This window comes from Gouania willdenowi, chromosome 13 (assembly GCF_900634775.1).
Source record: "Gouania willdenowi chromosome 13, fGouWil2.1, whole genome shotgun sequence".
NCBI classification, from domain to species: domain Eukaryota; kingdom Metazoa; phylum Chordata; class Actinopteri; order Blenniiformes; family Gobiesocidae; genus Gouania; species Gouania willdenowi.
Window position 1 is genome coordinate 22694140 of NC_041056.1, and position 13034 is coordinate 22707173.

The window sequence follows — 13034 nt, forward strand, 5'->3', positions numbered from 1 at the left end:
CTGGCAAATCTGCGCTGCTAAAACACTCTAGAGTGATATGCGTATTTACCTAAAAGCCTAACCCCTAAAGACACTAAAGTGTGACCATATCCTCCTGATGTGTGTTTTGATTAAGCAAACACTCATTCACACACATACACAAACACAATGAACTCCTCTGTTGGACTGATTGTCGGTGGCGTAGAAAGACGGGCAAAAGGCCTCCACCCCATCCTCACCATGAGCCACCCGTCAGTCACCAAACCCAACGCACCACCAGCAACACCACCGGCTGTTTGCTTTAGGAAGGAGGCTAGAAGCCAACTAAAACACACTTAATGCCGTGTCTGACTAGTGTTTGGAAAGATAATATATGTCCACGAGTCCAGTCAACACAGTGTGAGCAAGTTGGCAAGAGGGGAGCGCTGTATTATTTTATTAGAATACAGACTTACAATATAAAGAGACAAGATGTAATTGTATGAATTGAGAAAGGAGAGATAAACAGACATGCAATTGATATACATTTTTATCTCTAATAGAAAAAAACTTGAGCCTGATCTATCAATAGCCGGTTAATTGGGTCGATTTAATTTATCACCAATGAACATTATTGGTCAGTAGCATGGCCAAATAATGGTTGGGGCTGTAATATGTAACTGATGTATTTACTTTTTTGCTGTGTGTAAATTCTGTGGCTCTGTGCTGTGCTTTCTGCATTATAGACTGCCATTTTTTATCAGCAGTAACACTGGGAGCAGTGCACTATAGTTTTTTGCTTTTTTATTTATCCATGTTTACTGTTTATGTTTTGTGCAACTTTATTTTATCATACTTTTTTTTCCATTGTATTCCGGAAATGCAGTTTGCACAACTTTGCCTTTTTTTTTAATTTTTTTTTTTTATCAATGGCTTTACAGTTCTAATGTTGACAGTGTTACTAATTAAAGTTCTTTGCTGTAAATTAGTAGTTTGTTTTTTCTTTGTCTTGAATCATCTTTTGGCTATTATAAGAATTTGTGTTCATATCCAGTATATATCTATATATCAATGTTCTTATTTCACGTATCAGCCGATATATCAACTATTGACTGATATATTGGTGATCAACAAATACGTTGGATACTGGCTTTTTAAAACCTTCAATATCGGTATGGGCATTGGCCCTAAAAATCCCATATCAATCGGGCTCTAGAAACACATTATTTTCTATATTACTGTGGTTCAGCTGGGTTCAGTTTATAGTCTATATATGGAGGAATATCTGCTTGCGCATTAAGCTCCATAAAGTTTTCACAATAAATCTTAAAATAGGACATTTAATTGATCAAAGTGAGTATTCCTTCTAAAATCAACAGGATGAGATATAAAGTGTGACATAATAAATCAAAATTTAGTAACGTTATACACAAGTGTGAATGTAGGGCAGTAAGGAATAAGTACACACACACACACACGGAACAGGGTGCTGATATGAGTGGTGGTGAGTGGTGAGCAGAGACGGGAGCTTGATGTCTGTTCAGTGTGTTTTAAGAGTGTTTAAATGAGTGAAAAGTCACTTATGGCTTCCAGATGGGCGCCAGTTTGATCTGGATCATTCTGACAGGCTGAGACTTTGATGTGCTGCTGCCTATTACTGACATTACGGGGAGACAAGCATATTTCTCCATAATCACTTCCAACTCCACCATTCTGGTCCTGTGCACGGCCAGGCCCTGCTAAACATGCCAGTATAGTAAGCTTAGGTTTAAATACATGTAGAAAAGTGTGTCTTAAAAAAACCCAAAAACACTAAATGTGATTTAAAAGTTATCCACTTGTTTCAGAAGCAAAGAAAATATATCCTTATGATACCCTTTTCAACAGAAGTTCCTCACCATGTCTACATTCAAACACTCAACTAGAGAGAAGAGTATAATAGCTTCATTTATGTTAAAGGAGGTGAATTCTCTTGAAGCATTTATCTTGTCAGGTAGGTTAAATATAGTCCAGACAGACATACAGAAGGGAATAATTCCTCTACATCCCTCTCTACCCACACTGCCCAGTAAGCCCAGTGGAAGTCATTTCCACAACCACAGAAGAGGAGGACCAAAGGGTAGAAGCAGCGCTACTCTGCTCCTCACTAATCACTCTGTGACCCTGAGACCACCCCTCGACTATACCCCTTACCTCTCCTCGTCCCCCTCCCTCTTCAGCTTTTGGGTCTGGGTTTTTTGGGGGAGGACCATAGAGAGGGGTGAAGACTGTTGGGTGAGTCAGGCTGAAGTTCTCCCTTTTTATCTCCTAAAAGCAGGGGAATGCTAAGGACCCAGCACTTTGGAATCCATGGTTTTGTCTGCTTTTTGGGGGGAAAGCTGGGCTGAGACCTCTCAGAGCAGCACAGAAAGGTATTCAGGGCAATTATGGAGGGTCCTTTGGCAGACAATAGTGCAGCTCTCTGACAATGTGAGTCCTTGATGAGGGATCTGTGGAGAGGTGCAGGTGTCTGAGGTGAAGAACACTCTCTGGGCTTCACCCATTTATCTCTTACAGCTCGTCTTTGCTCGTCTCCACTCCCTCCTGATCAAATTTCTCAAGTAGGAAAACTCAGGGACACATTTCTAACTTCAAAAAAGTTTCTAAAGCAATTTTTTTGACAAAAACCTTACTCTCTTCAAGTAATAAACACAGGAAGAGGCCTTTAACCTTGATGTTTTTTCTTTTTTTTTGTTTTTTTTTGTTCGTCATTCCTCCTTCAAACTTTACACCAGAAAAAAGCCAATATCTAAATAAAGACTGCCAAACCATGTCTTCCATCTGCCGTTAGATAAGATGATGAAAATAAACTATGTTCCATAAACACAAACATAGAGGGATCACAAATCAATGCTCTCAGTCAGCACAACCATAAATTAGTCTCAGGCCCATTTTTAGCTCTTTGGGGGGTTCCTGGGACAAGAGGGTGGAAGACAAGAACAACCTATTCTTTAAAATCTCATCAGTGCTGCCACAGAGACCTCTATTCCATTAAACAACTCTTGAAGAACAGCAAAAGATGTGACCACTGAAATGTAGGCTGGAATTTGGAGACACGGGTGGGATAATTGGCAGTCAGAATATTTTAGAAGGAAGGAAGTAACAAAGGATAAGATGTAAAACTTGCATTAATATACCTGAAGTCAAGTGTTTATCTATTTACAGGGTTTGTTGTTGTTTGTGATTTTTTGATTGATTGCTAGAAAAACACAATTTACTTTGTAGATTGGCTTAAAAGAGTTGATAAAAAAAGAAGAAAAAACCCAGCTGTGTTTGTTTTACAACCTTTTCCCGTATGTATTGCCGTACTCGGGCTTGATAACAAATTAATTCCTCAGGCGTTCACTGTGCTGTTTTTCCCATTAAATTGCATGCCACTAGGAGGACATTACCTTTGTCTCTGCAGACGGAGACCAATGCTGCCTCTGGAATTGCACATGCAGATTTGTCTTATTTTCCCAACTTATCTTCATATGTATTTGCTTTATCTTGTGAATTAAGCGGTAAATAAAGCGATGTGGCTTGTGCATTGTAAAATCAGCTGGAATTGCCACAATAAAAAATGGTGCGGAGGTGTAGCCTGAGCTATCCTCCTGGATTTAGGCAAATTCAGCTGATGCAAAATACAGAATTAATTTAAGGGTAGCAGCCTGCGTGCTGAGCTTGGCGCTCTGACAAAGATGAATGGCATCATTCCAAGCAAATGGTAATTTCACTTTTTGTGACAGTGCTTTGGAGCAAAAGCGACTCTGAACGCACAATGCATTTGCAATCCCATTGAGAGCCCTTGGTACCTGCCTATCAGACACCGCACATTGTTTACCAATCATCTGATATTGATTGGTTTCAGACTAAAGTTTGAAGATGAATTAGAGTGGAAGAAGGTTAAGTCCCAACCTTGAAAGATTTAGTGTCTATTCAGGCCTCATGTAGGACTCTTCTCAGCTCACTCAGAGAATGGAGAACTTTTAAATTCAATAGGGGGTGGGAGACACAAAACGTGTCACATTCACCAAGTGAATCCACTGGAAGAAATGCAGAAGAACACCCAAAAAGCATAATCTTTCCCCAGTTGATAGAAATGGTAATTGCATGTGTGGGATAATACTTTGAAGCTAAGGCCTTGGTCGGACAGACTGCCTATTTAGGTTAAAAAAGGGGCAACAAAACAGCTCCTTCTTAACGCTTTTGTTCAGTTCTCCACTCTTTTAAATGTTTACTGAAAAAGAACCCTCAAATCCACTCTCCATCTCCTTCGCAATGTGACACCTATCACTCTTGAATGCATGGACACATTGTACTTGGTGAATCATTGATATGTAGCAATCATTCCCATGAATCATTTTCTACTAAACATTCAGATTCTCAGGCATCAGATTTTCATCCTCTTGAAGGGGAACAAAAGCAGTTTGTGACACTAATTTCAAAGCTGTCACTCAGTTACACAGGAAGATAATATTACATAGAAGAGTAATGAAGCATCAAGAAAACAGTCAATAATATCTACCTAACCTAAAGCTACCTTCACCCTCGGTTTCACTAAACAAGGGGTACTTCCATTTCAACATGCTGTACACGTTATAAACCATTTGACATCACATGTTTAATATTTTGATAGAGTCAAGTGCGTACTAGCACTATTGAGGCCCCTCAGCTTGTCGGGATGTACCATCTCCCAGCGTGGGGTAGGTGTTCTAAATGGACCATTGGGCCACCCTTCACAGCGTGGACACCCCACTTAACGTCTTCATCCCATCCCCCTCGTCAGCTGTGAGCTCCTGTGATATTCTCCAAAACACTCCAGCCCACTCGACCTCTGACACAGCACAAGTAACACTAACCAACAAGATGCCCCAGGTCAGGGGTCGCATTAGGTGCACGCACGGCTTGTGGTCTGATAGAGAGCCATCATCACCACTATAGTCACTCAGTTGATTCCATGGACAAATTTGATTTTCATTATTAGCTGATACCTTTCTTAAGATAAGATAACCTTTATTAGTCTCACAAAGGGTAAATTTGCACAGTTTCAGCAGCAGAAAGTGTAATGAAAAAGGAAAAATGAAGATATATATACATGGGCATAACGTTGCACAACAAAAACCAATCAAATAGAATACACACATATACATACTCAAATAACACATTTGATCACATTTTGAAAATGTTTTTCAATATCTAATATATCACATTCTAGCCATATTATTCATACATTATGTAAAGTGATACTAGTACATTTTTACTATTGATTTTTATTTTTTGCCTGCATTTATTTTTACGAACAGTTAAAAAACTAATAGATGGAGTTTGATGAAATTTTAAGAAAATATCCAAAATGGGATAAGGAACACGTGAATACATTTTGGAGATGATCTGGATTAATATCCTAAATCTGGATCACTTTTACACACATTGATGAAAAATGTGTATCTCAGTTTGTAACTGACTGATGTAGAATTTGTTCCTCTATCACCCACTGAGTTTCATCTGGATCAGTTTAGGATTGAGCATGTCATTGTGAATATTTTAGAAAAAAATGGGGGTGCCCACACATTTTGACCGACTGTATCATTATTATTAGGGATAGAAATTTCATACAAAAGTTTATTCTTTGTCTCAAATTTTATGACAGAATCAACATCAAAACTAAACATTAAATACACATGTTCTAATCACTATACAGCAGGCCGTCAACACGGACACCGGTCTGTTCATCCATTCAATCATGGAGTAGAAGCTGTGTGCGACCACCTGGAGCTGTATGACACGGCCTTTATAACCGGGACCGGACTAGGAAGGATTAGGTGTGGAGGAGAATTAACAAGGAGGTGGTAGTAGCAGGTAAAAGTTCTCTCTGTAGCACTGAGCTAGGATAGCATTAGCCGTTATTCACACCGGCTTTTTTCACTGGTGGTTTATGTTTATGAGAGGAGAAAAAGGAGTGCAGCTCCTCGCTTCATCAGGCAGTGAAACTCACCGAGTTGGATGTGTCGCTGGTGGGTGAACGCAGCATTAGCCAATCAGGATGCAGAAAAAAAATCCGCAAAACACAGAGGGCGCGAAAGGTGAACCGCGTTATTGTGAAGGACTACTGTATATGTATCCTTCCGTAAAAGTAAGAATGATCACAGTACTAGTGTTGTAGTAGTTAAGACCGGTCTTGGTCTCGAGACAAAATTTGAAAGGTCTCGGTCTTGTCTCGGACTCTGAAGCATTTTGACTCGGTCTTTTCCCTCAAGACCGTTAGAGACCAGCACTAATTCCTGCTATTTTTAAACTTTTTTATAATGTGATAATAACAAGGAGAAGAACGGGGTAAAACAATCCTTCATTCATTCTTTAATCCACCCCGTATAATGACCACAATCTTCCTTAATCTGACTGAGTGACGTGTGTGACACACTCGTGTGTGTGTGTGTGTGTGTGTGTGTGTCTGGCTACGGTTTCAGTTTGGACCGCGGAGCGCGAGGGAGATAGAAACTAATCACCGATAAATAAATCCCATTAAAACTCCAGAAATCAATCACCATGAATAAAGATTTGCTCCCTGGTAAAGACAGTAGCTCTAACAACTGGTAAAATGATAAACATGGTGATATTACAGCCTGTACATGCAGTACGAGGATGCATTTACTCCGCCTCTGGGTCCAAGTGTCAACCATCCGGTGCAGCCTGTTCCGTTTACCGAGGTCCGTGTGTGTTTAATAAGTCCGTGTGTGTCCGTGTGAAAGTCTGCATGTTTATGCCTCCGTCCATCCACTCTTTTCATTATATCCATGTCTTTTAAGGCTTTTATTAAATAGTGTCGGCTGTAGTCTGGGCCACCGCCATCTTGGATTATGTCGTCACCAGCGCGTCATCGCCGCAAGTCGCACAAGTGCAGAATGAGTCAAATAACTGTAAAAAGGTCTTATATTAGTCTATTTTCTTTTTAAATTGGTGTTTTTTGTGGCTTTAGACTCCAATTACATATTTGTATATAATCCCTACAATAAAAACAGGTTCATAATAAAACCATTTTTTATAGTTTCTGTTTCCACTGTTTCCAGAATAATAATAATCTTTCTCAACAAGAACTGTTGATTTGTCACATGACTGTTCCAGGGTTTGAGTTTGTTTTATTTAGTTTCACATCTACCTGTAGTTCTTTGTTTTTTAGACTGCTGACAACTTGTTAATAGTTTTATTTCAGCAAGTTTCACTTTTACAGTTACAGTTGGGGACCTTTATAATTGAATACCCTAGTTACATTACAGCAACCAAATTAAACTGTATCAACTAAGTGAATTAATAAAAATGGCCTGTGTAAAGGCTTTTTCAAACTAAAAAAATATCTTGTGAAATCTGTGACCTGTTGACCTGCACAACTCAAAGAATCGGAATCAAGAATCGTTTAGAACAGGAATCGAAATTGAGAATCGGAATCAGAATCGTTAAAATCCAAACAATGCCCATCCCTAGCATAGAGGAAACACTCTGAGGTGTGTAGGTAACCAGCCATGTTATTTCTTGGCAGAAATACTTTTAAACACTTGCTGTACATTCAGTTGACATAAAAATCTTGTTTTCAAATATGTAGAATAAGTGTGAATTTATCAGTAGCAGTAGTAGTTTTAATATTTTAGTTAATTTTTTTCAGGCACCTTTTTTGTCCGTCGAATGTATTTAAAATAAACTAAAATTAAAGAGAGAATTATATTTAACTGTCGAACCTTGTCATAATTTTATTTATTTATATTTTTTTTTAAATTGGAAAAAAAAAATGTTTATGGTCTTGGTCTCGGTCTTGGTCTTGACTCGGTCTCGGCTCCCGGAAGTCTTGGTCTTGTCTTGGTTTTGGTGCATTCTGGTCTCGGGCAAGTCTTGGTCTCGGATAGTGCGGTCTTGAACACAACACTACGCGGTACCATGATCAGGATCACTGATCCAGATAACTAACAATATCAGACAAAGAGTAAATTTCGTTGTAGTTCTAGTGAGATTCATTTTGTCTTCTTTTTAAACGAAACCTCAACTTAGCATACAGGATATTTGGTGACTGCTGGTGGTTTGCGCTCTCTGAGTGCTCTTGTTAACTCATGAGTTGATAATACACAGCCCAAGTAAAAATGTGTTGCTTATAACATATATGTGAACTAAAAGCTAAAGGCCAATCTGGACAAGAGTAGTGTAAGCACACACTCATTCACACACAAACACACCCATTTGGGCCTTGGGCTTAGCTCACCCTTATAGCCAGGCGACAGCCCTCAACACAGTGTATGAGCAGCACTTAAACTTTCCCCTTTTTAAACAGCAGAGTACAAAGAGAGCCCAACATCAGTGGCCTGCTGATCATCACCACAGACGGCTGAGCACGGACAACAGCCCGCCACCATATAATGTCCTCATGTCCCCCCATCCCGATCTCATCAATCCGAGGCCTGAATTCTGTGTATCCGACACGGCCTCTCATGTATTCTAGATGTGCAGATGGGTGACAGTTTTTTGTAGCAGTTAGACGGAGTGGGACCAGTCAGGCTAGAGATGCCTGTGCTGCAGCTGTCCCATCGGCCACGTCCACCCCCTGAATCCCTGAGTTACCTCCCGCCTGCCCCCAGCAGCAGGTTTCTCCCTACCGAGAAAAAAAAAAAAAAACACGCTTCATTACGTCCTCTCTCCCGAGAGCAGCCAGGGGCCTTTCAGCGCAGATAAGCCTCTTAGACATGAAGTAGCGCTCAGAGCAGCATTTGAGTGACAGCAGGAAGGTTTAGCCATTCAGTGGACAATGCTCACATTCTCTGGCTTTAATCTAGGAGGCGGACAATGATCTGTTTTTAAGGCCTCATCTCCTCTGCTTTTCCCACAGCAGTAGGTGACTGGCACAAGGAGAGGAAAAAGAGACAGAGCGGACAGAAGGCCGGGCTGGGAGAGCTACGCCACTATCTCCCAAGGCCTCATGTTTCCTTGACAGTCCGAGCCGAGGTGGGACAGAAGTGAGTGAGAGGGGCGGGACACACACACACACACACACACACACACACACACACACGTACGCAAACAATCACTCAGTGATGGTTGAGTGGCTCTGTCTGACAGACAGGCAGGTGAGAGGCCTTGGAGTCACGTGGCTTAGTGTAGAGCTTTGTCATTCTTATCTGCTCTGACCACTGACATCCATCAGTGGTCAGAGCAGCCATTGTGCACCTCTCTATCATGTATTTATATGGATGCAGAAGCCCCAGCAAATGGTGCATTGGTGTGAATAAATATTTAGACAAAGTCACACATTTTGATTTCATGATAGTGTGATCCTGTGAAGTTCTGTTTTCGTGGAATGCAGGAAACACAAAACTTCATAAAGTGGAGGTTAGCCTCTAACAAAAATGAGAATGAACTGTTTCCCCTAAAATGAGAAAGTCTAAACAATTACATTAATTACAAAACCAGTGTAAATATGAAGTATGTGCTAACCCAGTGGATCTCAAACTTTCTTGGCTCCCCTTTTTCTTATTTCTGAATCAAGTACCCCCTTTGTCCGACTACATCATTTTGCTTAGAAAGCTATTTAAAAACAACTATAGAGCATAGTGATGGAATGAACGAGTAATAACACACATTTTAATGAAACTCATTTTGTAAATAAGTGTAAAGAAACAGTATTTAGTGCAGTGGTTCCCATCCTTTTTTGGATCGTGACCAGATCGTGACTAGAATTCATTTTTGATCATGTTGGAGCTCAGATATATATTTGTTTTCTTTTTTACTGCATTTTATTTCAATTATATTCACAAAGTGAAAGTATAGAAATAGTTGTTTAAGATTGTCTTTTTGATTAAAAAAATAAATCTATTCACATTTTTCTTAAATTTCAGGCGACCCCACATGGGGTCCTCATCCCAAGGTTGAAAAACACTGATTTAATGGCTGCAGATTAGATTTATTTCTAGTTTTTATAATTTTCAGTCATCCCACGCAGCAGTGGGACCAAGACTGAAACTTGATTTGTTAATTTTCTGATCTTTTTGTCAAGTACCCCGTGTAGTGCCATTACGTACCCCTAGGGGTACACGTACCCCCACTTGAGAAACACTGTGCTCACCTACAAACAAGAGCTTTTATAACATACATTGTCAAGAAAAAAGCTTTCATTATGACTATTTTAGCCTTTTTTAATAGTGCTCAATCTATAGTGATGATGAAGACTATTACAGTAAACTCTCCATTTGTGTTACTAAACCAGCAGAAATGATCTTTCTTTGTCAAACTAAACACTAGGAATAGACCGATATAATTTTCTTAGGGCCGATGCGGATACCGATTTTTTTCCCATCAACCTTAGCCGATGACCGATATGGACTGCCGATTTTCTTGAGCCGATATTTGGAGCCAATACTAGTTTTGCTGCCTCAGTATACATCATAAAAATTACACAATGATGATCACAAATGGTATGAGTCTCAATTTTTTTTTTTTAAAAAAAGGAACATTTATTGAAATTAACAAAGGTGAGATAGAATGACAACAAGTAAAAAAATATTTAACAAATATTAAAAACAGGTGACGTAGAACAAGAACAAGTAAAAAATATTCCTGCTCTCTGTAAATAATGCGGATCGGCAAACGCAGCAGCCCACATCGGCCGATGCTGATATGAAAAAAAAGATGAAAAAATGCAAAAATCAGCCGATAATATTGGTCTATCATTACTGATCAGTGTTTAGCATGTTTATTAGTTAAGTGTGTAGAAAAAGAAGTGTCATCCAAGAAGAATTGGATAAGTTTGGATACAAAAAGTAACAAATATCGTCACCCTGTTAAAATAATCGCCTAACTCATTTTCTCAAGTTTTTCAGGAAACACAAAAAACTTCACCAAAAGTGTAACACACTTGACATAGGCCTTTATCTTAAAGGGGTAAAATCACATGATCTGATCAACTGAGGATGTATACGCGATTTTACCATAGGTGGCCGGCGTCATGAGGAGATGATTTAGGGGAAAAAAAACAATTTTGACAAAAAATGACTCAGGCGATTATTTTAACAGTGTGAAGATACGTTAAGTGACAATGAAACAGGGACAATGTGACGACAACTTTAGAATCATTTCCACACTTTTGAATTCGTGTTGCTCCATAAAAAGTTTAAACAGTGTTCAGAGAGAGAGAGAGAGAGAGAGAGGGGAAGTGTAAGAGCAGGAGGCCAACATACGAAAACATTTCCTCCTAGAGACATGCCGTAGAAGCCCTTCAGTGTCAATCACAGGGCCACTTACTGCTCTAAGTGGATTATTACTACAGTCTGGCCCATAATGTGCCTCTTTGTTTCTAAACATGGCAGTAGTAACAGCTCAAGTCGGACAAAAAAATATTTTAAATTGTGTTAAAAATCAGAAAACATTACTAGCAGTGAATGCAATTCAAAATGTATCCTGGACTTTTTAATTCAATCCCTGAAATAAAAAAAAATTAAAAAAAATCAATCACTCAGTTCAACCTTATTATATCTAATAATGAGATGAATTCATGTTCACATTAAAGACAAATTCAAATAATTAGTGTCAGTGTTCAAGGCATGAATACATAATACAAAGTAATGAAAACCTCTCAGAACAGTCAACACAGGCTTGTAAATCCCTAAATCCTCAGTGTTTCTGCCTCCATGTCGTTTCATTTATTGTAGTTTGATGTTTTAAATCAGTTCTCTCTGTGAACTGAACAATACGGTGGAGCTATAGGTCTGACAACCAGTAGTTTTTTTTAAGCTGTACAATGGGAATGTTGGTTGATGCTACAGGGCAGCAGGTTAAGGATCTCCATTCTCAAACCCAAGTGAGAACATCACTAAACATTATATATGATTGACTTTCAGTCAACAGTGAGCGATTGTGTCAGCGTTTCCTGCACGTTTTCCATGAAAAGTTCTCAAACACACTTCAACAGAAATGTCCAACAGCCATTCAGCATGTCCTCAGCACCTTGGCTTTTTGCTTTCCTCTCTTCGCTTACAGCTTCACTCCCATTAATCTCACACACCTCATCACAGCCTGCGCACCTCCACCCCAAAAAAGCTCATATCCTCCACACACCTTCACCTCCTCTCTGGGCTTAGCCACCGCTCTGAAAACCCACAGCTAATAACACCTTTGCATGTTCTGTATCACTAAACGTATCAATCCCACCACCCACTGCTGTGCAGACCCACTAAAAGAACCAGGATAAATCATTGTTCAGTTTCAAAATTAGGATCTCAATCTATACAGTATGTATTTTTGGTAACTCATATTGTCTGTCCACCACATCCTCACATACAGAGATAATTCAAAAATCAACTGAATGACAGAAGAAACTGAAACCCTCTGTTTTTCCAATGATGTGTGGATTGTGTTTTTGCTGTTGATGCCATCATCGCCTTAGACAGTTATAGGCAGTGTAACTGAACACTCCTCTATGCCAACGGGTGGCAGTAGATAAAACAAAATGTACTTTTATTCCTATTTTCCTGTTTGAAAGTATAGGCCTATAAAAAGTCAGATTTACCTCTTTACTAGACTATACTACAGTATATGGAACTCAGGGAGAACCAACCGGACATAACTGAGTCATATTTCATAAATATTGATTAATTATGAACTGAGATATAATATACTTTAAAGTCATGAAATTATGTAAATGATCAATTAAATCCAAATTATGAGCACAAATTGGTGAGATCTAGGATATAAACATGTTTAAAGAATCTATAAACAGAAGAAGAAGAAGAAGAAGAAGAAGAAGAAGAAGAAGAAGAAGAAGAAGAAGAAGAAGAAGAAGAAGAAGAAGAAGAAGAAGAAGAAGAAGAAGAAGAAGAAGAAGAAGAAGAAGAAATTTAATCTTTGGTTAAAAATGTCTCAAAACCTGTTAGTTACTTCTTTACGTAATCCTGCTAACAGACAAACAAACAAGTAACTATTTTAATGCAAAAATATGACCATGATCCTTGGCAGAGGTAATGAAGCAACAGTAATTCCATATTACTTCATAGAGAATTGTAGGAGTTATAATTTAATTGCAACAC

At 39.0% G+C, this 13034-nt stretch overlaps 1 protein-coding gene across 7 annotated transcripts in view; it reads right to left on the reverse strand.

Annotated features, from left to right (window-relative positions):
- mecom (MDS1 and EVI1 complex locus) overlaps positions 1-13034 on the reverse strand; it is a 173128-nt gene that overhangs the window by 136490 nt on the left and 23604 nt on the right. The window lies entirely within an intron of this gene.